We start from the raw sequence: 24,598 nt of genomic DNA, 5'->3' as shown, positions 1-24,598 counted from the left end.
TAACAATTGTTAGATGAGTAGTTATGTGAAGTCATTGTTCTTTTTCCTCCCTCTGTTGACTTAGTCCTACACAAACACACAGTAAACATCCCAGCATTTAATCTCTTGTGTTCATATGACAAACCCCCTTAGATCAATCAGACAAACATGGAGAGCATGTAATATCCCAGAATTATCTCATATCGAAGCTTATCACAGGAACAAAAGGGGAGTATTATATGGGGAAGTATTATTTATTAGATGTGGTGAAAGAATAGGAGCAAATGGAGGTATCCTCAATTCACTTTAACTTCAGGAGGGGAGATATTCTACCACCCACACCCAGTCCATATTTGATGCCATTTTCTTCAGCAAGTCAAGGGACTGGATAAGGTTCTACTCAGTCTAAAAGAGAGACGGTAGGAATTTCATTCAACTCCTCATGAAAGCAGCCAGTTTGCCTCCAACTTTCTTCAATGCCTCTTTGACCATCTTGTTTCTCAGGCTGTAGATGAGAGGATTGACCAAGGGTGTCAGGACAGTATAGAAGACAGACAACACTTTGTGCAGATCTCCTGCAGTGCCAGCAGTTGATATCATGTAACTAATGATGAGTGGTCCAGAGAAAGTAACAACTATGATGAGGTGGGAGGAACAGGTGGAAAAGGCCGTTTGCTTTCCGGTGGTGGAGGGGATTCTCAGGATGGTGGCAATGTTACAAACATAGCACATCATGGTTAACAGGAATGTAGGAAGTATAATTGCAAATGACAGGATTAGGTCCACCAGTTCAATCAGGCTGGTGTCACTGCAGGAGAGTTTGAGCATTGGGGCAAAATCACAAAAGAAATGGTCAATTTTGTTGGGGCCACAGAATGTTAACCTGGCCATCAAAAGAGTTATCAAGGTACTAGTAAAGAAGGCCATTATCCAAGAGCCAGACACTAGCTGTGTATGAACCCAGCTTCTCATAAGTGCTGCATAATGCAAGGGATTGCATATTGCTAAGTAGTGGTCATAAGACATGAGTAATAAGAGTAAACACTCAGCAGTCACCATGAATACAAAGAAGTACAGTTGTGCGATGCAGCTGCTATATGAAATGGTTCTGTCCCCAGTCAGGAGACTGGCCAGCAGCCTGGGCAGGATGGTGGAGGTGTACCAGGTCTCCAACAGGACAAGTTCCCCAGGAAGAAGTACATGGGGGTGTGAAGGTTCTGATCAGCCACAACTATCGCAAGAGTGAGGATGTTTTCGGCCATGGTCACAGTATAGATCACTAGGAACAGCAGGAAGAGAGGGGTCTGCAGTTCTGGGAGATTCCCGAATCCCAACAGCATGAATTCTGTGATGAATGCTTGATTGTTCCACTCTACTTTTTCCATGAGTTTTCTCTGGAGGAAAAGAGAGAAAAGAGAAATAATAATAAGTAATAACTTTAAAACACCCCTGCTAGTCATTCGACTATTCTCTGATCCAGAGACAATATTGTTCTCATCTAGGCTGAGGTAACTAAGCCTCCATGTTTCACATTTTCTTCTCTCATCTTCCATTCAGGTGTGTCAGAGTTGGATGCCCTTTCATTCATTTAGAGGATGTTGATGATGGTGAATCATGATGGAGTGGCAGCAAAGCCATACATGCTGTCGCATCAGAGAATAGTGAGTATCCAAGAAAAAGAATGGGAATATCTATGGAATCTTTTACTCCAGAAAACAAAACAAAACAGATGTCACTGAGTGTCGGAGGGCTTTGAATTTCTGTGCAGTTGGAATTTGCAGTGGAGTCACATATTTAAAAATATTATGAACATAGAAGCAGATGCCTTTTGGAATTAAGTCCATAATGTCTCACTTTTCCCCCCCAGAACCCTTTTAGAAAGAGCAGTCATCGAGATTGTAAAGTGAACTTTCAGTGGAGGCTCCTGTATATCTATAATTTATACAAATACCACTGTTATTTTTTCTGCTTTGCCATATCGGAGACAAATGATTTTATCACTGATTTGAGCTGCACAAGTTTTGAAATGCTGCACTAATGATATGATGATGCTGTTGGCTAGGCAGAGACAGATATTTCTACGTGGAAATAGATTGCTCATATTTGTCAATATCTGTTCTTTTGTTTGTCCTAAGAAATATAAGAAGAAAACCATATCTTGAAAGGAGTTAGACTTTTCACATACATTTCCTTGTATATATGTATATCCCTGATTTTAAAAGTTGTTCTCTTGCGTTCAATGAAATCCAAGAGCAAAAGCATATCTTAAAGGAAATATATATATTTTTAACCTATGTCTCCCTCCTGTGTGTATGTCAGAGTTACGGTGTATGGTGGTATATGAAGCCCAGGTTGAAGCAATTCAGTAATAGGTATAAGGTGATACCTAGGCTTGTCAGAAATATTTTTTTAAATGATTTCAATGGTTATTATCAATGTTCATTTTAAGCAGTTTTTACTATTTTTATTTATTTAAATTTTCCCCATTTTGAAAGATGGTGGGACAGACAATTATTGAACGACAGTAGACACCCAGATACAAGAAGTTACAGCTTTATAACTGTTAAATCACAAATTGTCAACAACACATGTCAAAATATACAAAGCCAGTAACCTGAAACCAAGAAACCCTGTCTGGTTTTGCTTTGTTTCATTCAGTCGTCCATTTGTGAGGAGTCTAATTCAAAAGTCTAAATCACTGGATTCGGACTCTAGGTTCTCAGGTAACATTTTTCTCACTTTGCCGAGCTGTCAGTTCTGATTATTATCAGTGGAAATATTTTTTTCCTTGTTACTGGGTGTTTATAATGAAATAAACCTTTGTGGACATCCATGCATAGAAATCGAACCCTTCCAAGCCTCCTGATCAGTTTTATATTGGAGAAGGCAGAGAAGCAGAAGTATGATGATGTGTCACTTATGCGATTATGGCCCTATAATGGTAGATACTTTACAAATATTTATAAGTAGTAGACAGTCCCAGCCTAGAAGTGCAAACAAGATAAATCTTCGAGGTAGCTTTGAAATCTCAGCCTATGGGCCAGATATCCAGAAGTATTTATTTACCTAAAGATGCAGATGAGCTTAAGCAGGTTAGGCACCTAAACACACATTAAAATCAAAGGGAGTTAGGTGTCTAATCTGCTCCCATCCTTTTGAAAATCCCTCTGGATGCCTTTCTGCATCTTCAGGTGACTAAATACCCTTGAAAATCTGACCCCACGGGAAACATTTTCAGTGTTTGGTTTTTGGACAAAAGGTTGACATTTTCCATTGAAAACTTTGATCCGGATGAAAAAGTTTTCATTTTCATAGAATTTTATATGGGGGGAAAAACATTTTCTGACCAACTCTAGATTTTATTCCATGATTCTTGTTCTGAATTTCTTCATATGATTTGCAAACTCAGCTAAGACACAGTAAATGACAGAGAAGATTAACACCCCTTTGGTTAATAGGAAGTATAAATCTTACCTGTAAAGCTGCAGTCCTACTAGACTGATACTGTGACATCTTCTCTTAGCCTTGTCATTTTCTAACTGCCTGAAATTTCTCTCAAAACTTTTTATATACTTTCTTTCTCTTAGTAAAGTGAACTAAGACCTTGTGTAGGATAGCATTGATTCATTTTAGTAGCATTTGGGGGAGTAATGCATCCTTTTATATTTATATCCTATATTATATCCTTTTATATTTATATCCTTCATGTCATCTTCCTTTGAGACAGCTACCACAGGATATTTTAGTTAAGATGATGGGGGACTTAATTAAGAGAACATTTAATTTGTTGGCAATATTGATTCTCAAGGCAATCAAACGTCTAACCTTAGCTGAATTATAAAGGGCTTACATACTAGGCCAGTGGTTCTGAAACTTTTGTACTGGTGACCCCTTTCACATAGCAAGCATCTGAGTGTGATCCCCCCCTTTATATATTTAAAACACTTTAAAATATATTTAACACCATTATAAATGCTGGAGACAAAGCGGGCTTTGGGGTGGAGGCTGACAGCTCACAACCCCCTCCCCCGCCCCCATGTAAGAACCTTGCAACCCCTTGAGGGGTCCTGATCCCCAGTTTGAGAGCCCCTGTACTAGTTACCAGTTAATGGAGTTATCCTTTATCTGTTTTTTAGAGGCTCAAATGTTAGGGAAGTCAATGAAACACTGCTGACATATGTCACTGGAGGATCTGGTCAAGTGTGTAAGATCCAAACTCTCCTCCCAAATGGAAACTTTTCATTTGATATAGATTTTGCTAGGGTTCCTCCTTCAGGACTGTTCATCCCACACCCTAGATCATCTCTTCACCACACAGCTATTCCCCTATCCCTTATATAAATGTGGGGCAAACAATAACCTAGGTCAGTAACTCAGCAGATTGGTATAAGTCTGCTGACTAACTCTTTTGAGTGTTTCCAATACTCCTTAGGCTGGGCTACTCGTAGGGTTCCTTCCTCAGTAATTCCCAGCCCACACCCTAGATCCTCTGTCACCCACTCATTCCCACTTCCCTTAATATCATGGCAATGCTACAACTCACCTATCTGAGTGAAGCATCAGAATGGTATAACCCTGCTGGCTAGCTCCTGCATTCATGAATGATTCCATTCATTAATCACCATGTAACTCATGGGATGACTCCTGGTTTACAATATTATAGCTATAATTAACATATTAACATATAGCTATTTCCGTAATATTGGTAACTGATGGGAGGGCCTATTTAGTGCAGGTCCACAGGGGTCAGTCCTGGGTCTGGTTCTTTTCAATATTTTCATTAATGACCTGGATAATGGAGTGGAGATTACGCTTATAAAATGTGCAGATGACAGCAAACTCTTTGGAAGACAGTATCAGAATTTACAATGACCTTGACAAACTGGCGACTTGTTCTGAATTCAACATAAAGAAATTCAGTAATGCTAAGTGCAAAGTACTTCACTTAGGAAGGAAAAATCATATGTACAACTACAAAATGGGTAATAACTGGCTAAGTGGTCATACTGCAGAAAAGGATCTGGGGGTTTGAGTGATGCTGACAATTTGTGTTTAGAAGGTTATAAATCTTTAAATTTTTGAATCTCAATGTCTACTGTCATTAAATATTTACTGTCTGAACCCTCCTCCCCCCCAGTTTCACTCAACCGTTAAAATTTAATTAAATAAAAATTGAAAAAAAATGCTTAAAACCCATAACTTTGTGCAGATTTGAAAATTTTACATGCATAAAAATCTAAAATAACAAACAAACAAACTTAAAAATGATGTCCCCAACAGAGATATTGGTTTTATGAGTCATTACAACAATATGTAACCTTCTAACCTTTCTTTTTCCTATGACTGCAGAGATGTAATTGCCCATTTCATCTTAAAGATTCCCTTGGAACACGTTTACCCCTTATGTTACATAATCTGTCCCACTGTTGTATTTAGCTCTGACACTCTGATTACATGAAGAACTGAAGAAGAACACTGTTTAGCTTGGGGGGCTTTTCTCTTTCACCAACAGAAATTGGTCCGATAAAAGATATTACTTCACCCACTTTGTCTCTCTTAAAAATAATTGATATTGCTGACTGAAATGATCAAAAAGTAAAAAATTAGTTTTGCCAAGCCTCATTATGTGCAGCAGCTCTTTATGTATGGAAATATCAACAAAAGTATTACAATTACTCCTGGGGGAATTCTGCACCCAAAATTAAGAATTATGCAACAAAAAAAATTATGTACACAATATTTTAAAATTCTGCATATTTTATTTGTCAAAATAACCCAATATAATCACACAAGTTTCAATTATTTTCTGTCATTTATTTCAAAATACCTGTCAGAAAGTATGTCTGTAACAATACAGACAACAAAAAAGATTCAGAAAATGTTTTTTGAAAAATAGATTCCTTACTAGGCATATTAATACAGAACTCTGAGTAATAATTAATTTAAATTACAATACAGAACTGTACCTTGCAAACACTTGGGGGAGCCAGGGGTAACAGAGGAGCTGAGGGAGAGGGAAGTAAATTGCTGGGAAGGAGCCTGGGTGTGAACTTGGAGGCTTGTTGGGTATGTGTGGGAAAAGTATGGAACAGGTTTTTTCTGGGGGTGGGGGTGGAAGGGATTGTTAGGGAACTTCCCCCATGCAGACCCCTAGCCTCTCCCATTCAGTCAGGCACATCTGTGCCTGTCCCCATGTGTCCTTGTACCCCCTGTTCACATGTCCCTCCATCCCCACTCAGACATCCACTCCGCATATCCCCATGTGGCTCTGTATCCCCTCCCGCTGTCTCCATGTGTCTCTGTGTCCTCACACAGCCACTCCCCTGTCCCTGTGTCCCTGTCCCCCGCCCTGTCCCCATGTGTCTCTGTGCCCCCACCCAGCCACCCCGTCTCTATGTGTCCTGGTCCCCTATCCTGTCCCCACGTGTCTCTGTGCCCCCACCCAGACACTCCTCTTTCCCTGTGTCCCTGTCCCCCCTCCCCCTGTCCCCATGTGTCTTTGTGCCCCCACCCAGACACTCCTCTTTCCCTGTGTCCCTGTACCCCCTCCCCCTGTCCCCATGTGTCTTTGTGCCCCCACCCAGACACTCCTCTTTCCCTGTGTCCCTGTACCCCCTCCCCTGTCCCCATGTGTCCTTGTGCCCCCACCTAGCCACTCTCTACCTCTCTGTGTCCCTTTACCCCCTCCTCCATCCCCATGTGGCTCTGCACCTCTCTCTCCCCCTGTGGTCCTGTGCCTCCGCTTCCACTGAGCCCCAGCACCCAGCGCTGTCTGTCTCCCCAGAGCCCCTTTCTCTTCCCTTGGTGGCGGGGAGCTGCTCCTGTTCTCGCGCCACAGTACCCTCTGGTGGGAAAAGGTGGAACTGCAGCAACATTTCGGCAGGAGCTTTTTCTTCACCAAAAAATAATTAAAATATGTGGGGCTTATTAATTATGCATGCATGCAGGAGCGCAGAATCCCCCCAGGAGTATACAATGCAGTAGGCGACCAAAATATTCTTGGAAACAAATCCATCTTCCCACAATATTCCAGTTACTTTGGTGGAAGAAAGATGAAAGAAAGTTCATATATATAACTATTAAAGACTCCTTGGGCAAGAGAGACTGAGCATGGGCAAGCATTTGGGATGACTCCATAGCCTGGTGGTTAAAGCACTCACTCAGGCTGTGGGAGAGACAGGATCTGGTCCCATGACTCTTTAGGTAGTTGTCCAAAGTGGAAAGGCTTCAAGGAGAGAGAATGGGGATACACTGATAGGTGGCAGATACCTTTTTAGATCCCTTCTCCCCACTCCCGCTCCCCCCTGAGGCCCCACCCCCCACTCCGCTCCTTCTCCCAAGGCCTAACCTTTGCACTGCCTCTGCCTGCCCACACTCTGCCCCTTCCCCCAAGACACCATCCTTGCTCTGCCTCTTCCCGCTCCCACTCCGTCCCCACCCTGAGTGTGCCCCGGCCTTGCTCCACCTCTTCCCACCCCTGCTCTGCCCCCTTCCCCCAGCACCTCCCACTCACCATTGAACAGCTCATCAGCAGGTGGCTAGTGGGTCCTGAGCACCCACTATCTTTTTCCATGGGTGCTCCAGCCCCGGCCTATGCATGGCTGAGAATCCCATGCAGGTGGAGGCTCGTCTCTACAGCCCACATGCAGGTGTCAAACACCCTGAGAGGGTGGGACTTCGCACACACCCCTCTACCTGGCCTCTCCCATTGGCTATTTTAGGTAGCTCCCCTCCAAGTTGGTTGGCTTTTGTCAGTCCCATCCTTAGGCACCTACCTTTCCCCATTAACTGTGTAAGGAGCCTAGACACCAAACTCAGGTTTTGGGAATAGCCGTGATTTTCTAGGCCCATAAAAGTCAGGCATTGCAACCCTCAGCATCCCAGCGCCTAAGTCCCTTTGTGACTCTATCCCATAATCATTTGACTCTGAGTTCAGTGGAAGCTTTGCCTGAATAAAGAACAAGTAAGGTCATCAAACTTTGTCTCTGTGGGACATTTGATTGAATAAGGAGGAGTGAGGACTTGAGGTTATCTGTCCACGAGCTGGTGGCTCAGATTTCTTTTTCACATTGTTCTTCCTTGGACCACAAATGATTAGTGGAGCTCTCCCTGGTGCAGTCTGAGACCAAGCCAGGGTTGGATTGGGGTGATCAGTCCATGAAAAGATCTCCCTCTGACACAGCAGCATGCAGAGTCACACAACTGGAAAGCCACTGGCGTGCAAGAAGTTCAGCTGGAACGAGATTTTACATAGGGCTGTTTTGTAGTTTGATATTCTGTAGATGAAATTCAATATTGATAAATGCAAGGTAATGTGCATTGGACAAAAATAATCCCAACCAGACATACAAAATGTTGGGGTCTAAATTAGCTGTTACCACTCAAGAAAGAGATCTTGGAGTCACCATGGATAGTTCTCTGAAAACACCCACTCAATGGGCAGCGGCAGTCAAAAGTGAACGGAATGTTGGGAGTCATTAAGAAAGGGACAGATAATAAGACAGAAAATATCATATTGCCTCCATATAAATCCATGGTACGCCCACACCTGGAATATTGTGTGTAGCTTTGGTCACTTTATCTCAAAAAAGATATATTAGAATTGGAAAAAGAACAAAAAAGAGCATATAAAATGATAAGGGATATGGAGCAGCTTCCATATGAGGAGAGATTAAAAAAAAACCCTGGAACTTTTCAGCTTGGAAAAGAGACAACTAAGGGAGATATGATGGAGGTCTATAAAATCATGACTGGTGTGGAGAAAGTGAATAAGGAAATGTTATTTATTCCTTCACATAACACAAGAACCAGGGGGTTGGCTGATGAAATTAACTGTCCTCCCCAGTTCAAATCCCTTATCAGCCTCAAGCAGAAGGTGGATTTGAACTGGGGGGTCTCCCACAGCCCAGGTGAGTGCCCTGATGCAATTTGGTTCTTGGTCTGTGAGTTGGACACTGAGGCTGCCATGATAATAATAATTTAATTGTAATTTGATTTGGCCTCTTCATAGGGTCAGATTTCCAAAGGTATTTGGGCTCCTACAGTGCAGCCAGGAGGTTAGACACCGAACTGACATTGATTTAAATGAGAGTCAAGCACCTGACTCCCTCAGACTCTGTTGCAAACCTTATTAGGCACCCGGGTTGGTCTTTTAGCACATATATACCTTGGAAAATCCAGCCCTGTATGACCTGTGCCAAATTCACACAGGGAGGCTGTGAGCCCATCAATACCACACAAAAAAAACAACAACAAAAAAACGAAACCATCGGCAGTGAGTCTCTGAACCCAGGTCTCCGGACAAGAAAACAGCCACGCAGACATTCCCACTCAGGCTGTCAGACCCCTGCTCCTTACCAGCTTTCAGAGACCAAGCGGGAACATTTATTTCTAGTGCCATTGCGTGAGGCCCAGGATCTGAGACGCATGGCCATGTGTCATTTTTGTTTGTAGTGTAAATGTGCCCTGCTAGCGCCCTCACCCCTCAACCATCCTTCCTTTGACTTACAGGTACACTGAGGGCCTGTGGCTTGCATCAGCCTCCCTGCTCAGCTCTGCTGGAAACTAGGCCTGAACTGGGCAGCCCCAAGCTTGACACCCCACGAATCACTGAAAATTGTGGCCTGTCCTTTTTCTTTCCTTGGTACCTTAGGCTGTGATTTTCCAAGGAGAAAAGTAATGCGCCTGTATCTACATCTGTTACTGTGGGAGCTAGTGCCTCATTTCCACAGGCTTTTTAATGCACAGAAATCTTCAAATGAAGGCTGGGATTTTCAAAAGGAACCTCAGGGAGTGTTGTGCTCAGGTACCAATTCAAATGGGGGCCACTATCATTATGCCCCTTTTACAGCTGAAGAAACTGAGGCACAGAGGAGGGATGTGTCAGCCAGCAGGTCAGTGACAGACCTGGGACTAGAACCAATCTACTGTTCAAATGCCTTTGAAAAGCCCAGCTTAATTTCTTGCAAAAAGTATTTAACAAAGTAAGGGGCGGGGGGAGTCCATCACATCTAGGTGTAACCAGGGATGTGAGGCTCAGAGGGAAGATCTCAGGGGATGCCAAGTACAATTTAGTGAGCTGCTCTTGACACACTGGGAACAACTTCCGCCCAGTGGAAGCTGGTCCAAATTCAGGAATAAGTGGAATTGCACCTACTCGCAGTTCATATCTGGCTTGCTGGGTCCTGCGGAGAAAACAAAGCGGAAAGGTGCTGGCTAAGAATTGGAAGATGAGAAGGGCCTGGAGCTGTTGACCTGCTGCACAGGTGATGGGGCCGAAATTTCTATTCCTCTATCCTTCTTTGGGAACTTTCTTAGGACTTAGTCCAGCATTCTCTGTGTATCCCGAATCATGAGTTTAAGTGGTGATGGGATGAGTTGAGATGCACAGGGTCATGCTTGAGTTAAATAACAATATTAGATAGATGAATATATATGCAGAAAGACTGAGGTACATAGACACATGCAGTTATTAAATAGAGGGGTATGTAGTCAGAAAGACAGAGAAATAGAGATTAGATAAATGCATAGATAGATGTGTATAGGGATGGACAGATAAATAGATTCGAAAGCAAAATCCTTGCCTAGATTTTGAAACAAAATGTCATTTCAACTCAAAGTGTTGAAACTTTTTGTTAAGAGAATGTCAAAATGAAATATTTGGATGTTTTTGGTATATTTGGGTGTGGGGGAGGGTCAACAAAAACAATTTGCTGAAATCCACACACATTTCTAAAATGTTTTGATCGACCCAAATCAGCATTTTTTTTTTGGGGGGGGGAGTTTTGTTTAAATTTTTTTGCCCAGCTCTACTCTTGCAATGCGGGTGGTAGGGACAGGGATCAGTTTGTGGACAGGAAGAAAGAGGATTGGACAACATCTTGCTTCCACGCAACCCCATCCCTGACCCTAAGAGTGCAGAGGGGGCAGTCAACTGTATCAGTTGGAGATTACCTCCCATGTGGAACCAATGGGAATCAGGGACCGGATCTCCAAGTGACAGTCTGGTCTGCTTTTGGGGCAGTGCAGCCATACAATACTCCCTTGCTCCAGGCTTGTGGTGACAATCTAGCCCTTTGCAAGCTGCCCTGTCAGGCATCCTTTGCTCAGCCCCCTTTGCTCAGCATCTTACTCTGGGCCGAAGTATGACTTCAGGCCCAACTTTGAGCAAGAGGAGGTGGGATATAAGGCCCTTCACCAGGAGCCACTGTGTCTCAGGTGCACTCCTTCCCTCGCTCCCTTGGCATTTTGGAAAATCTCACCCTTACTCCCAGAATCTGCCAGCACTCAGGGAAATTCGGCGAGGTTTCTTCACACTCCTCTTTCTTTGCCTGGAATCTCTAATTAGCACACAACCACAATCATCACAGGTTCCTTTTCCCCACAGACCAAGAGTCTGCTGACTGCAGATATGAAGCATTCAGCCAGGGCTTTGCTTATAGACTTGTCCTCATGGGTCACTGAGGAAGTCGACAGAGTGGATACATTTATATGTGTGTGTGTGGGGAGTAAATCAACGAAGATCTTCAGAGAAAGGGCTCTGTTGGAGACAGCAAACTTCCCGTGTCTGAACTGGTTTCATTTGCAATATGTGGAAGCATCATCTCAGGCACGGCATGGATGGTGCAGAATATGTTCCACTCCTAGCTCAGTGACGTCCTAACTCAGTGCCTCATGCATCTCTCCACAGCCTTTCCAGGTAGGAACTAAGGCTGAGATTTTCAAATGGCTCCTAAAGGAGTTAGGTGTCCAATTCCCCTTGAAATGTGAAGGGATTTGAGCACCTAACTCCCCTAAAGTCCTTTAAAATCCCAGCCTTATGTCTTGCCCCCTGGTCAATTACTTACACCAACATGTTGTGCTTTCGGAGGTCAATCTATCCATGCAGCAGCCCTGTTTGGGAGCTCAGCAAGTGTCAGAATGCCTAATTTACGGATGGGAAAATGGAGGCACTTGGGGTTAAGAGACTTGCCTAAGATTACAGAGGAATTCAGTGTCAGATTAGGACCCAGAACTATCTGATTCCAAGTCTCCTGCTGATGTCATTCAATCCAGTCTCTCTGGTGAAAATTGTGATGGCGGTTTCTGAGAGGTGCATTATCCAGGCTGAGCATATAAAGATACATACACTGGAAGCAGGTCTCGTTTCATCCAGTAGGGAGCAGGAGTCACACCCACAGACACAAACACATCTCTCAGAGGCATGCATCAGGTGATAATAACTTTTAAGGTGGGCTGCGAATGAAGCATCTGACTTTAATGGCAGCTCCTTTCTTTTTGCCAGACAACTACTTTGGGAATTATAGAGTGTGGGCAACACGAAATGGCCAGGATCGAGATTGCCTCTCTGAGGTGAGTTCCTTCTTAATGTATATACAGGGCTGGGATATTCAAAGGAGCCTACGGGAGTTAGGCACAAGGCTTCCACTGCAATTCAATAGACGTTAGGCACCTAACTGCCTTAGCCTTCTGTGAAAATCTCCACCCAGATCTTTGTGCTACCAGGAGACTATGTTTGGAAGAGGACACTGAAGAGAGGGATACAGGCATGTCTGGTTGTGGATGATTTTACAGGAGCCGGGCACCAAAATGCCCTTACAAGTGCAGAGTTCAGCCCATAATGTGAGGCTGAGGAGTCACTGAATGCTTTCTTAGTTGGGGGTTTGTTCCAAGATTGTTAAATGGACAAATGGTCCAGAAGATGGACATGATGTCATAACAGTGAGTTGCTAATTGGTAGAATCGTGCAACACTTACTCACATAACTGTTCTTTCTTTCTTTCTTTCTTTCTTTCTTTCTTTCTTTCTTTTATTTTAAGCTTTTTTGAAGTCACTCATGTGAGTCAGGGCTACTCATGTGGGTAAGGTTTACCATATCTGTTGCTATAAATGTGCACAGTCCAGTGGGTAAGTCATGTCAGGACACATGGTTTGTATTCCTGGCTCTTCCACTGACTGTCTCAATGTGTGACCACAAGCAAGCCACTTCACCGCTCCCTCTGTGCCTGGGTTTCCCTGTCTTAAATTTGGGTTAACAGTATCTGCCCACTTTGAAATGTATGAATCAAAGGACAGATCCTCACCTGCTTGTAACTTGGGGCTAATAGAACAACAGTAATTTACACCCACTAAGAATCTGGCCCCAAAGTGCTATGTAAATGCTCAGCAGAGTAAGATAGTTAATGCAGTAAAAATAATCCAGTTTTCAGTGTATGTAAAATTCTCCTTAACATTAAATTTTCCAGTCAGCAACAGCTGCCATTCCTGATATTTATGGACCTCTCGTTAAGGCCCTCCCTGCCAGACCCAAGTGAGTTGCCACTCAGGATGGCAACACGCTGGTTCCTGTGTTGTCTCAAAGGAGGCCCTAACAGATTTTGGTATGGTGCCTTAGACTACTGTATTAAGTGGTGCTGCTTGGTAGATCTCAAAGCACTAAACCAGACTGGGTGACAGTTGACCCCTGGGGTGTCTGAGGAACAATGGCCCTACACCATCTAGCAAGTCTCTGTCCGAGCCAGGAATAAAACCAGGTTTCTTAGCTCCTACCTCCCGCACACATACAGCCCTACACATCCGATCCCGCCGACCCCCAAGTTGTCTAGGTAGTTTCAGGTTGCATGCCACTGACTAAAACTATACATTATGGATTCTAAGGCCAGGAGGGACCAATGTTTTCATCTAGTCTGAACTCCTGCATGACACAGACTGTCAGACATCCCTGAGTTTACCCCACTTTGAACTAGAGCAGATCTTAAAACAAACAAAGAAAAAACACCACGTCTTGATTTTAAAGTTGTCAGTGATGGAAAATCCACCATGACCCTCCGTAAATTGTTCCAATGGGTAATTAACCTCATTATTAAAAATGCACACCTTATTTCAAGTCTGAATGTGTCTAGCTTCAACTTCCAGCCATGGGATCATGCTACTCCTTTCTCTGCTAGAATTAACAGCCCATTATAAAATTTTCTACTTATAAACTGTAACTAAGGCTACGATTTAGTCACAAGTATTCTTAGTAAAAGTCATAGACAGGTCATGGGCAATAAACAAAAATTCAGGACCCGTGACCTGTCCATGACTTATACTAAAAATACCTGTGTTTAAATGAGGGAGGCAGTGTGTGTGTGTGCGGGGGGCTGCTGCTGTAGGGCTGCTGCTGGAGGGCTCTGGCCATGGATGCTCTGGTCAGCTGGTCTCTACGTAAAAGAATAAATGGACACAAATCGGACGTCAAGAATTATAACATTCAAAAACCAGCCGGAGAACACTTCAATCTCTTTGGTCACTTGATTACAGACCTAAAAGTTGCAATTCTTCAACAAAAAAACTTCAAAAACAGACTCCAACGAGAGACTGCTGAATTGGAATTAATTTGCAAACTGGATACAATTAACTTAGGCTCGAATAGAGACTGGGAGTGGATGTGTCATTACACAAAGTAAAACTATTTCCCCATTGTCATAAATATAAAGGGAAGGGTAAACACCTTTAAAATCCCTCCTGGCCAGAGGAAAAATCCTCTCACCTGTAAAGGGTTAAGAAGCTAGGATAACCTTGCTGGCACCTGACCAAAATGACCAATGAGGAGACAAGATACTTTCAAAAGCTGGGAGGAGGGAGAAAAACAAAGGGTCTGTCTCTGTCTGTGTGATGCTTTTGCCGGGGACAGTACAGGAAGGGAGTCTTAGAACTTAGTAAGTAATCTAGCTAGATATTCGTTAGATTATGATTTCTATAAATGGCTGAGAAACTAAGTTGTGCTGAATAGAATGGATATTCCTGTCTGTGTGTCTTTTTGTAACTTAAGGTTTTGCCTAGAGGGATTCTCTATGTTTTGAATCTAATTACCCTGTAAGGTATTTACCATCCTGATTTTACAGAGGTGATTCTTTTTACTTCTATTAAAATTCTTCTTGGAAGACCTGAATGCTTTTTTCATTGTTCTTAAGATCCAAGGGTTTGGGTCTGTGGTCACCTATGCAAATTGGTGAGGATTTTTACCAAACCTTCCCCAGGAAGTGGGGTGCAAGGGATGGGAGGATTTTTGGGGGAAAGACATTTCCAAACAACGCTTTCCTAATAAAAATAAACCCAGATAAAGTTTGGTGGTGGCAGTGGAAGTCCAAGGGCAAAGGGTAAAATAGTTTGTACCTTGGGGAAGTTTTAACCTAAGCTGGTAAACGTAAGCTTAGGAAGTTTTCATGCAGGTCCCCACATCTGTACCATAGAGTTCAGAGTGGGGAAGGAACCTTGACACCCATGTTTATTCCCACCCCGCACTGTTCCTCACATGTTCTTGTCAACTGCTGGAAATGGCCCACCTTGATTATCACTACAAAAGGTTCCCCCCCACCCCCTCTCTCCTGCTGGTAATAGCTCACCTTAAGTGATCAGTCTCATTAGAGCGTGTATGGTAACACACATTGTTTCATGTTCTCTACGTATATAAATTTCCCCACTGTATTTTCCACTGAATTCATCCGATGAAGTGAGCTGTAGCTCACAAAAGCTTATGCTCAAATAAATTTGTTAGTTTTTAAGGTGCCACAAGTACTCCTTTTCTTTTTGCAAATACAGACTAACACGGCTGCTACTCTGAAACCTACAAACCTACAAGTTGTGGTTGTGTTGGCCTGCCTGGAAAAGTAAATGAAAATTAGGCCGATTGAGTTCAGTTGAGTTACTCCAGATAAAAAAGAGGCAAAATCAGGACTTTTGACTAAAACTGTGTTACTCTGGATTTAAAACTGTTTAAAGGAAAGCAGAATCAAGTCCTTTGTCCATACTCCGCTTATGTTTGTTTACACCATGATGTGTGAAAGCAGACTCAAGCCCACTGATTGTTGTTTACATCCCTGACTGTCCCTCTTGGTATGCCTTGTTTTTGTATGTTGCACACCTTTCTGTGTCTTCCTCTGTGTTTGGGCAATGCATAATTTTGGATGCTACCATAATGTAAGACTGGGATTTTCAAAGGTGCCTATGGGAGTTAGGTGCTGAAACCCTTTGAAATTCAATGGTAGTAGGATACCTGTCTTCCATAGACTACTCTAAAAGTTCCAGCATAAATATTTATAGTAGTTTCTCATGCTGTATCTCTCTACAGGAATGTGGAAATGTCACCATTGCCAGATGCTCTGGAGGAAAACGTAAGAATAACAGTTGCTTAGGGATTTGCAAAGGAAGTTAAGGAAATTAGATGCCCAATTCCATCTGGCTGCCTAACTCCCTTAAGCTCCTTTGAAAATCCCAGCCTTTTAAAGTTGGACTCATTTCAGAGTTGAATATAGAATCATAGAATATCAGGGTTGGAAGGGACCTCAGAAGGTCATCTAGTCCAACCCCCTGCTCAAAGCAGGACCAATCCCCAACTAAATCATCCCAGCCAGGGCTTTGTCAAGCCTTACCTTAAAAATATCTAAGGAAGGAGATTCCACCACCTCCCTAGGTAACGCATTCCAGTGTTTCACCACCCTCCTAGTGAAAAAGTTTTTCCTAATATCCAACCTAAACCTCCCCCACTGCAACTTGAGACCATTACTCCTTGTTCTGTCATCAGCTACCACTGAGAACAGTCTAGAGCCATCCTCTTTGAAACCCCCTTTCAGGTAGTTGAAAGCAGCTATCAAATCCCCCCTCATTCTTCTCTTCCGCAGACTAAACAATCCCAGTTCCCTCAGCCTCTCCTCATAACTCATGTGTTCCAGTCCCCTCATCATTTTTGTTGCCCTATGCTGGACTCTTTCCAATTTTTCCACATCCTTCTTGTCGTGTGGGGCCCAAAACTGCACACAGTACTCCAGATGAGGCCTCACCAATGTCGAATAGAGGGGAATGATCACGTCCCTTGATCTGCTGGCAATGCCCCTACTTATACATCCCAAAATGCCATTGGCCTTCTTGGCAACAAGGGCACACTGTTGACTCATATCCAGCTTCTCGTCCACTGTAACCCTAGGTCCTTTTCTGCAGTACTGCTGCCGAGCCATTCGGTCCCTTGTCTGTAGTGGTGCATGGGATTCTTGCGTCCTAAGTGCAGGACTCTGCACTTGTCCTTGTTGAACCTCATCAGATTTCCTCTCATTTGTCTAGGTCCCTCTGTATCCTATCCCTACCCTCCAGCGTATCTACCTCTCCTCCCAGTTTAGTGTCATCTACAAACCTGCTGACGGTGCAATCCACACCATCCTCCAGATCATTTATGAAGATATTGAACAAAACCGGCCCCAGGACGGACCCTTGGGGCACTCCACTTGATACCAGCTGCCAACTAGACATGGAGCCATTGATCACTAAAACATGGGACCTGTTGTAATAATTAGGCTTACAAATTTACCCTAATTGTGAGCCCAACTGTAAAATGTATGTGAAAGGTCATAAAATGTCACAATAATCTCTAATAACGATGGGAAAAGGTATAAATATGGGAATCAGAAAAACCGAATTAGTCCAAACAAAAAGTTTTCCTGTTATAACTAAAAAAACAAAACAAAAAAGAGTTGTCCATCAGATGCAACTGATGAAGTGGATTATATCCCACGAAAGCTTATGTCCAAATAAATCTGTTAGTCTCTAAGGTGAAACAGGACCATGCTTTAATAATAGCAGAAAAAACAACAACAGCTCCAACCCATCTCAACTCATTTCTTCTCTTCCCTCCCCTCAGCAAGGACAGTTATCTCCATCTTTTGATACCACCTCGGAGACTGTCAAACAAGGGTTTTTTTTCAGCTTCTAAAAGCTCTCTCCAGCTCAAGAGAAAGGGAACAAGGGATCATGTTTCAATTAAAGGTTTATTTAATACTTTACATGTCAAAGGCTTTAACTGTTTCTCCTCCTTTTCTGTACCTTTCATAAAAGATCAAAGTGGTTTTTAATGACATGTTTGACATGTCACTGAGCAGGCTGAGGTCTCTGTGTATCAAACCTTGTTTAACATGTTTAATGTTGGACAGTGACTGAGTTATGTTAACACCTTTGGCCCATTTATTCCATTTAAATTAATACAACAGACTCCTTAAGATCCAAAGCGAGGCTCATACACCTACATCATGTTGCCATTTAGACACAACAAGAAAACAGAAGAAAATCCATCAGTAGATGACCTTGGTGCTGTGACTTCTTGGGAAGGATATCCATCTATCAATCCACCACCCCAAGGTTTTAAGGCTGAGATTTTCAAAGGAGTGGAAGGGAGGGAGGGCCCAACTCAACAATGAAATAGACTTAGGCACCTAGGGCCAGATATATAAAGGTATTTAGCTGCCTAACTCCCAAATTCATGGGAGTTAGGCAACTTGGGCTAGATTCACAAAGGGACTTAGTCACCTAACTGCCACTTTAGGTGCCTAATTCCCATATTTAGGCACAATTGGTATTCACAAAATCCCTGCTCAGATGCCATTGAACCCTGTAGATGCCTAACATCACTTGATGCTTAAATGTTTGCAGTAAAATTTCCCAAGTACCTACATTTCTGCCTCTGGACATGCTCATTACTGCATGCTAGTTGTCCACGTGCCTGGAGGCCCAGTGTGTTACATGACCGAGGGAGAACAGGTTTCCTCTGCCTATCTTGCCCTGATGTTCTAGGTGTGCTCTGAGGACGCCTAAGTCCACACCTAGCAGCAGCCTTGCCTCATAAGTTTTAGCCCAGTGGCCAGGGTGCTCCCCATGACAGATATTACAATCACGTGCAATATCTCTGAGGGAACATATGGCATTATGTTTATGTGTCACAGCAGGGCAGAGATTGTATGGACATTGGGTTCTACCCCATGGGGGTGGGTTACTGAAGCTGCTTCAGGAAGTGGGGGGTGGGTAAGGAGAATCACACACATTGTAAACACCTCCAGAGAGATGCCACCAACAGAGGTGATTGCATATGCTGGTTCGAGCTGTATTTCCAGACATGAGGAAACCAAACAAAAAGCTATTAACTTAAAAAGTCTGCATTTAAACTGACTCAGGGGCTTCTTTCTGGTCCAGCAAATGGACAGGACCTTTTGTCCTACCCGGCGCCCAACAGTTGCAGAAGAATTGGAAAGACTTTGGTCTGCTAGGGCCCAATAAAAGTGATGGGTGACTCCTGGTATGTTTCATGTGGGTTTATTTTTTATTGTAGTTTCTCTGTAATGCTTTTGCCTTCAGAATAAAGGTGCTTGCTTAGAAAAAGCTGTGTGGTAACTGGCAATACACCATTCAGAGCCCTCGGAGAGAAAGCAAATCACAGGCTATGGCAGCTTGGAAGACTGGGGATATCACAGGGGAAGGCAGGGAGCTGTTCAGCCTTAAAAACTCCTGGTCAGAAGGTAGAGGGACAAGGGTCATGACCAGAGACAAGGGGCAGGTGGGGCCTGACTGGGCACTTGTGGAGGGGACAATACAATTGCAGTTCCCCTGAAACTGACACTCATCTGGGAGACCACTGGTTCAAGGTCCACCTCTTCTTGATGGAGAGGAAGGATTTGTTGGTGGCTCAGCCACCTACTAGATGAGTGTGCTAACCACTAGGCTAAGGGATAATCTGACGTGCAGCTCCCTCAATCGCAACAGTTGAAACTGTTCCACTTTGGCTAAATAATTTGTCACTGTGCCAGCAAGCGAGCGAGCGAGAGACTGCAAACATGAGACCGACTCTGTAGCCTGGTGGTTGGATCACTCTCCTGGGCTGTGGGAGACTAAGGATCCAGTCCTTCTGCTGTTAATTATCCACAGTGGAACAGCTTCCACTGAAGGGACTCGGGGCCCCATGTCAGAATAGCCCCTAGCCCAGCAGTTAGAGCCCTCATGTGGGAATTATCAGATCCCTGTTCAAGGAGTTGGTCTCCTCCTGACTTCATGTAAAAATGGCACAGGTGCCTAACTCCAGGAGACGGTTCACAGCTGAGAATCCCAAGCAGAAAGAGGTGCCTCCCTGCAGCCCGGATTTAGACACAATTCCTGAGTGGTGCAGGGCTTAGCACCCACCCCACTCCTTGGCATCTCCCATAGGCTAGGTTAGATGGCTCCCTGCCTAGCATACCGGCTTTTGTGGATCCTATTCTGAGTTGCTTCTCTCTCCCCATTTGTTGTAGAGGGAAGCTGGGTACCCAACTCAGTCTTTCTGCATCCCAGTGATTTTCAAGGCATCTACATTCCTTTGTGAATCTAGCCACGGGTGCCTATCTCCAGCTTTTGGGATCTAAATCCTTTGAAAACCTGGCCATTAGGCATTTTTGAAAATTTTGCCTTAAGTCTACAGGATGCTCTGTCTCTGTGTACAGTCAGATTTTCAAGGAACATAAATTTCAATGGGAGTTGGGCACCTAAATCCCTTAATCACCTTTGAAATTCCCAGACCTAATCATCGAGCCATCTTTTCAACCACAACATCTATCTACCCTTCCTCCTTGGTTTCTCTTTTTTATGTACTTCTCTCATTGTTGCGAGGCAGGTGACTCGCTAGCACGGCACCTCCTGTCGGTCATTCTGGGAATTAGCTCTGCTGCCCTGGAGCGCCCTCTGTAGGCCAATGTTCCACTTGCCACTAGCTCCCATGTCCCTACCAGGCCCTGGTGCCCCTCTACAGCAGGGTTCTGCCCCCTGCAGTAACCCCACAGCTCTGGGTCTCCCCTCCCCAGGGAACCCCCAACCCTCTATCCCCACCTCACCTCAATCTGTGCCTACTGCCAGTCACCATACAGCTCCCACTCACTGGGGCAGACTGCAGTGTACAAGCCATTCATCATTGGCAAAGCGGGGTTTGGACCTGCTGCCTTTGCCTAACCCCTGGGCTGCAGCCTCTGCAACCCCAGTACCTGGTTTGGCCTTTGACAAGACCTGCAGCCTAGGGCCTTGCCAGGTGGGAGCTCCCCTGCTCCTCTCACCTTTCCCTAGCTCTGCTTGGTTGCCTGCACCCTCAGCTCCCAGGCAGCTAGGTCCTTCTCCCTCTAAAGCTGGAGGGAGAGTGTGTCTAGCTCCTGGCTCATAGCCCTTTTATCAGGGCCAGATGAGGTCTGACTGGGGAGTGGCCCAGCTGTGGCTTCTTCCCCAATCATCCTAGCTTTTAGCCTACAGCTCCAGCTCTCTTCCAGGGCTGGCTGTAACGCTTTCCAGACCAGGGAGTGGGTGACCATCCCGCTACACTCATCTAATTGTCTGTCCACACTTCTGTTATCCAACTGGTATTCATTTGTCTGCCCAGTGTCCATCTACCTGTGTATTGCACACCTGTCCACAATCACACTATTCTTTCTTGAATTCATTTCAACTGTTACTCGTCACTTCTCTCACAAGCTGTTTTTCCCCTCATTATTCCCTAAAGTAGTACCTAGATGCTCCACACAAGATCAGTTCACAATTTTCCAGGTGCTGTATATACAGAACAAGAGTTCGTGGAGAGTATATAATCTAAATAGACAAGGCAGACAAAGGGTCAGAGGGAAAATAACCTGCTGATGGTAACACAGCAGATCAGTGTGAGAACCTAGGATAGAACATCAGTCTTCCAATATGTGACCTCATCCACTAGATCACACTAGCCATCAGAGGCTGATTTCTCTGGACTGATTAACATTATGGCTAGGAGGGTGAGATGATATTTGTTTATCTCGTGTGATTGCTTCCATTGGGAGAGTGATGACAATTTACAGACCAAGTCTCACAGGACAGAGAAGGGATGATAATGTGCTAACTACACCTGCATCAGAATGAGGCAAAGAACACAGCCAGTTCTTTACATTCTCTCTGCACTTTAAACACACCAAGGTATGCAAAGCCATTGGGAAGAAGAGTCATATCTGTAAGGGCAAGTCAATTTTTATTCTAATTGTTATCTTTATAAGCCAGGTGGTGTTTTCCCATAGAATACTGAGTAGTGTTTTACAGAATAAGTAGTGGAGCTGATGAAAAGTATTTAATCAAAATGTGTCTTCTTTCTCGACACTTCCCTATTTATGGGAACTCTTTATGGGAAAGTTGCCAACTTTGATAGCCTTCTTACAAAACTTTCCAAAAGATATCACATTCTGGGAGGTGTAAGGGAAGCATTTTAGAAAAGTATAAATAGATTACATGTATATATGGAGAATGCCTAGTTACTAGGATGCTGAGTGCATTAAAATAGAGATTAGACAGTGCGAGGAATAATGAGGGGAGAGATAGAGATTTTGATGATGATGACTGTACAGTCTGTAGATCTATATCTATCTATCTATATTTATCTTAAGAGGTCTTTCTTAAATTTCTTATTTTGTATAAATTAGTTAAGAGATGCAATTAAAAGATCAGTTAAAATACAGTTAGCTCAGATTCTTCAAATGAAATCAAATGAATTTTGATAGTTTATTTGAGAAGTTTCATACAGATCACAGCAAGACAATCCACTCTTTTTAGTACATGTCACATAACGGAGGTCCAGCCCAAGCCCAAACATCTACACAGCTATTTTTAGCGCCATAGCATGATCCAGTGTCTGCAGATCCAAACTCTGAAACTCGCTGCTGCAGGTTTGGGGGGGAAGGTTTGGGGGTTTTTTTTGCCATGTAAACATACCTATTGAATCCAACTAGCAACTTGATTGACTGAATAATGACTGAGTAGAAGGTTGGTACAGGTATCCAGTGCAAGGTAATATTTTGGCTCCTTGCATTCCTTTACTCCCTCATTCCCTGGACGCAAATCTGTCTTGTATACTAATTTTAGTAACTCCTAGAGTACAGCTTGTTCTGGTCTCCATTGTAGTAGGCTCTGTACAAACACACAGACAATTATCATTGTTGTTTTTAATCAAACATTTATGCTACAATAGTTTCTAGAGACGATCCCTTTTTTCAGTTCAAATCTTTAAGTAATGACCTGTGTAGTGATTTCATCATTATTACGTACTGAAGTCATGTATTCTTCACCAGTGTCAACATAAGCACAGAGGACACCCAGTATTATTAGTAGTGTTGCTTTTCACATATGCATAAGGGCCAGATTCTCAAAGGTATTTAGGGACCTAAAGATGCAGGTAGGCACCGAGTGGGGTTTTAAAAACCACCTAAGCAGGTTAGGTGCCAAACTCACTTTGGTAATTTAGGAACGCAAATGCTATTGAATGTCAATGAAATTTTAAATAGTAGTCACTGAACCACTTTTGAAAATCTCACTGATTAGTATTAACATTATCTGTAGTGTGAAAAGGATTGCCAATGAAATGAAAAAAAAAGACAGTGAGAGAGAGAGAGAGATAAGTACGGAATTAGATCGGCAGATAGATTGATCGGTTGATAGATGTGTGTGTAAGGGGATAGATAGATCGATCAATAGATAACATACCGATAATCACTAGTAGTATATATGTTGTTGTTCTGATTATACGTTTATTACCGAGCTGGCTGTCAGACATGGAGATGAGAAATCAAACCCGTGCCACAGAATTCATTCTCCTAGGGTTCCCCGTAGCTCCTCATCTGCAGCTCCTCTTCTTCATGAGCTTTCTCATTGCCTACGCCTTAGTAGTGCTGGAAAATGGCATCATCACTGTGATGATCCGGGTGAACTGACAACTCCACTGCCCTATGTACTTCTTTTTGAGTAACCTGTCCTTCCTGGAAATCTGATACGTCACAGTCACCATGCCCAAGACTATGGTCAGCTTCATGTCGGGGAGCAAGCGCATTTCCTTCATAGGCTATATGATGCAGCTCTATTTCTTCCTTGGCTTGGGGAACACTGAGTTCATCCTCCTGGCCGTCATGGCCTATGACTGATATGTTGCCATCTGCAACCCACTTCGTTACCCTGCCATTGTGAGCCAGGCTCTATGTATCCGCATGGCAGCTGGGTCCTGGCTGTGTGGCTTCTTCATCTCTGCATGGAAGGTGTTTCTTATATCTCAGCTGACATACTGTAGTCCAAATGTCATCAACCATTTCTTCTGTGACGTGTCCCTCTCTTGAACTTAGCCTGCATAGACATGACCTGGGCAGCACTGGCAGATTTTGTCGCTGCCCTGTTTATCTTGCTGATTCTCCTCTCTGTAATAATCCTTTCCTATGCTTGTATCATCTCCACTATTCTCCACATCCCCTCCACATGGGGCTGCCAGAAAGCATTCTCCACTTGTGCGTCGCACCTCATTGTGGTCGTTATCTTCTATGCTGCCAGCATTTTCATCTACGTCCAGCCCCAGGCCCTTCCATCCTACAACACCAACAACATTGTTTCTGCTCTCTATGCCATTGTTGTCCCACTCTTCAACCCCATCACCTACTGCCTGAGGAAAAAGGAGGTCAAAGAGGCCCTGAAGAAGACTTTGATCAGCAAAGGAGTTCCTCCACAGAAACATCAGCACACTTAGTTAGAAATGGAGGGCGTGGGAAAGGAAGAAAATGGAAAAAACAAAATTGAACTTGACACAGGGATCGCTGAGTGAAAATCTCTGGCCAGTGTTATGCCACAGGTCAAACTAGATGATCATGATGGTCCCTTCTGGCCTTAAAATCTCAGAATCTATTAAAGCCTATTCGTATGAGCAGAACTTCAACTTGAGCATGGAGTGGCACCATCAAGTCTTTGTGCTCTCTTGGGACAAAACAACCCAGAACCCATGTGTTATTCCTGTGTTGCTAGCCTACAATTCCAATAT

The 24,598-nt window shown here is 43.7% G+C and overlaps 2 pseudogenes; one reads left to right on the top strand and one right to left on the bottom strand.

The window, feature by feature from the left end:
* Positions 1-411: 411 nt before the first annotated feature.
* On the bottom strand, positions 412-3,492 carry LOC141997712 (olfactory receptor 6B1-like; annotated as a pseudogene).
* Positions 3,493-23,354: 19,862 nt separating this feature from the next.
* Positions 23,355-24,366, top strand: LOC141997465 (olfactory receptor 226-like; annotated as a pseudogene).
* The last annotated feature ends 232 nt before the right edge of the window (positions 24,367-24,598 follow it).

Source organism: Natator depressus, chromosome 13 (assembly GCF_965152275.1).
Source record: "Natator depressus isolate rNatDep1 chromosome 13, rNatDep2.hap1, whole genome shotgun sequence".
Taxonomy (NCBI): Eukaryota; Metazoa; Chordata; order Testudines; family Cheloniidae; genus Natator; species Natator depressus.
The sequence above is the reverse complement of the archived record's forward strand: the minus strand, read 5'-3'. Positions and strand labels throughout refer to the sequence as shown.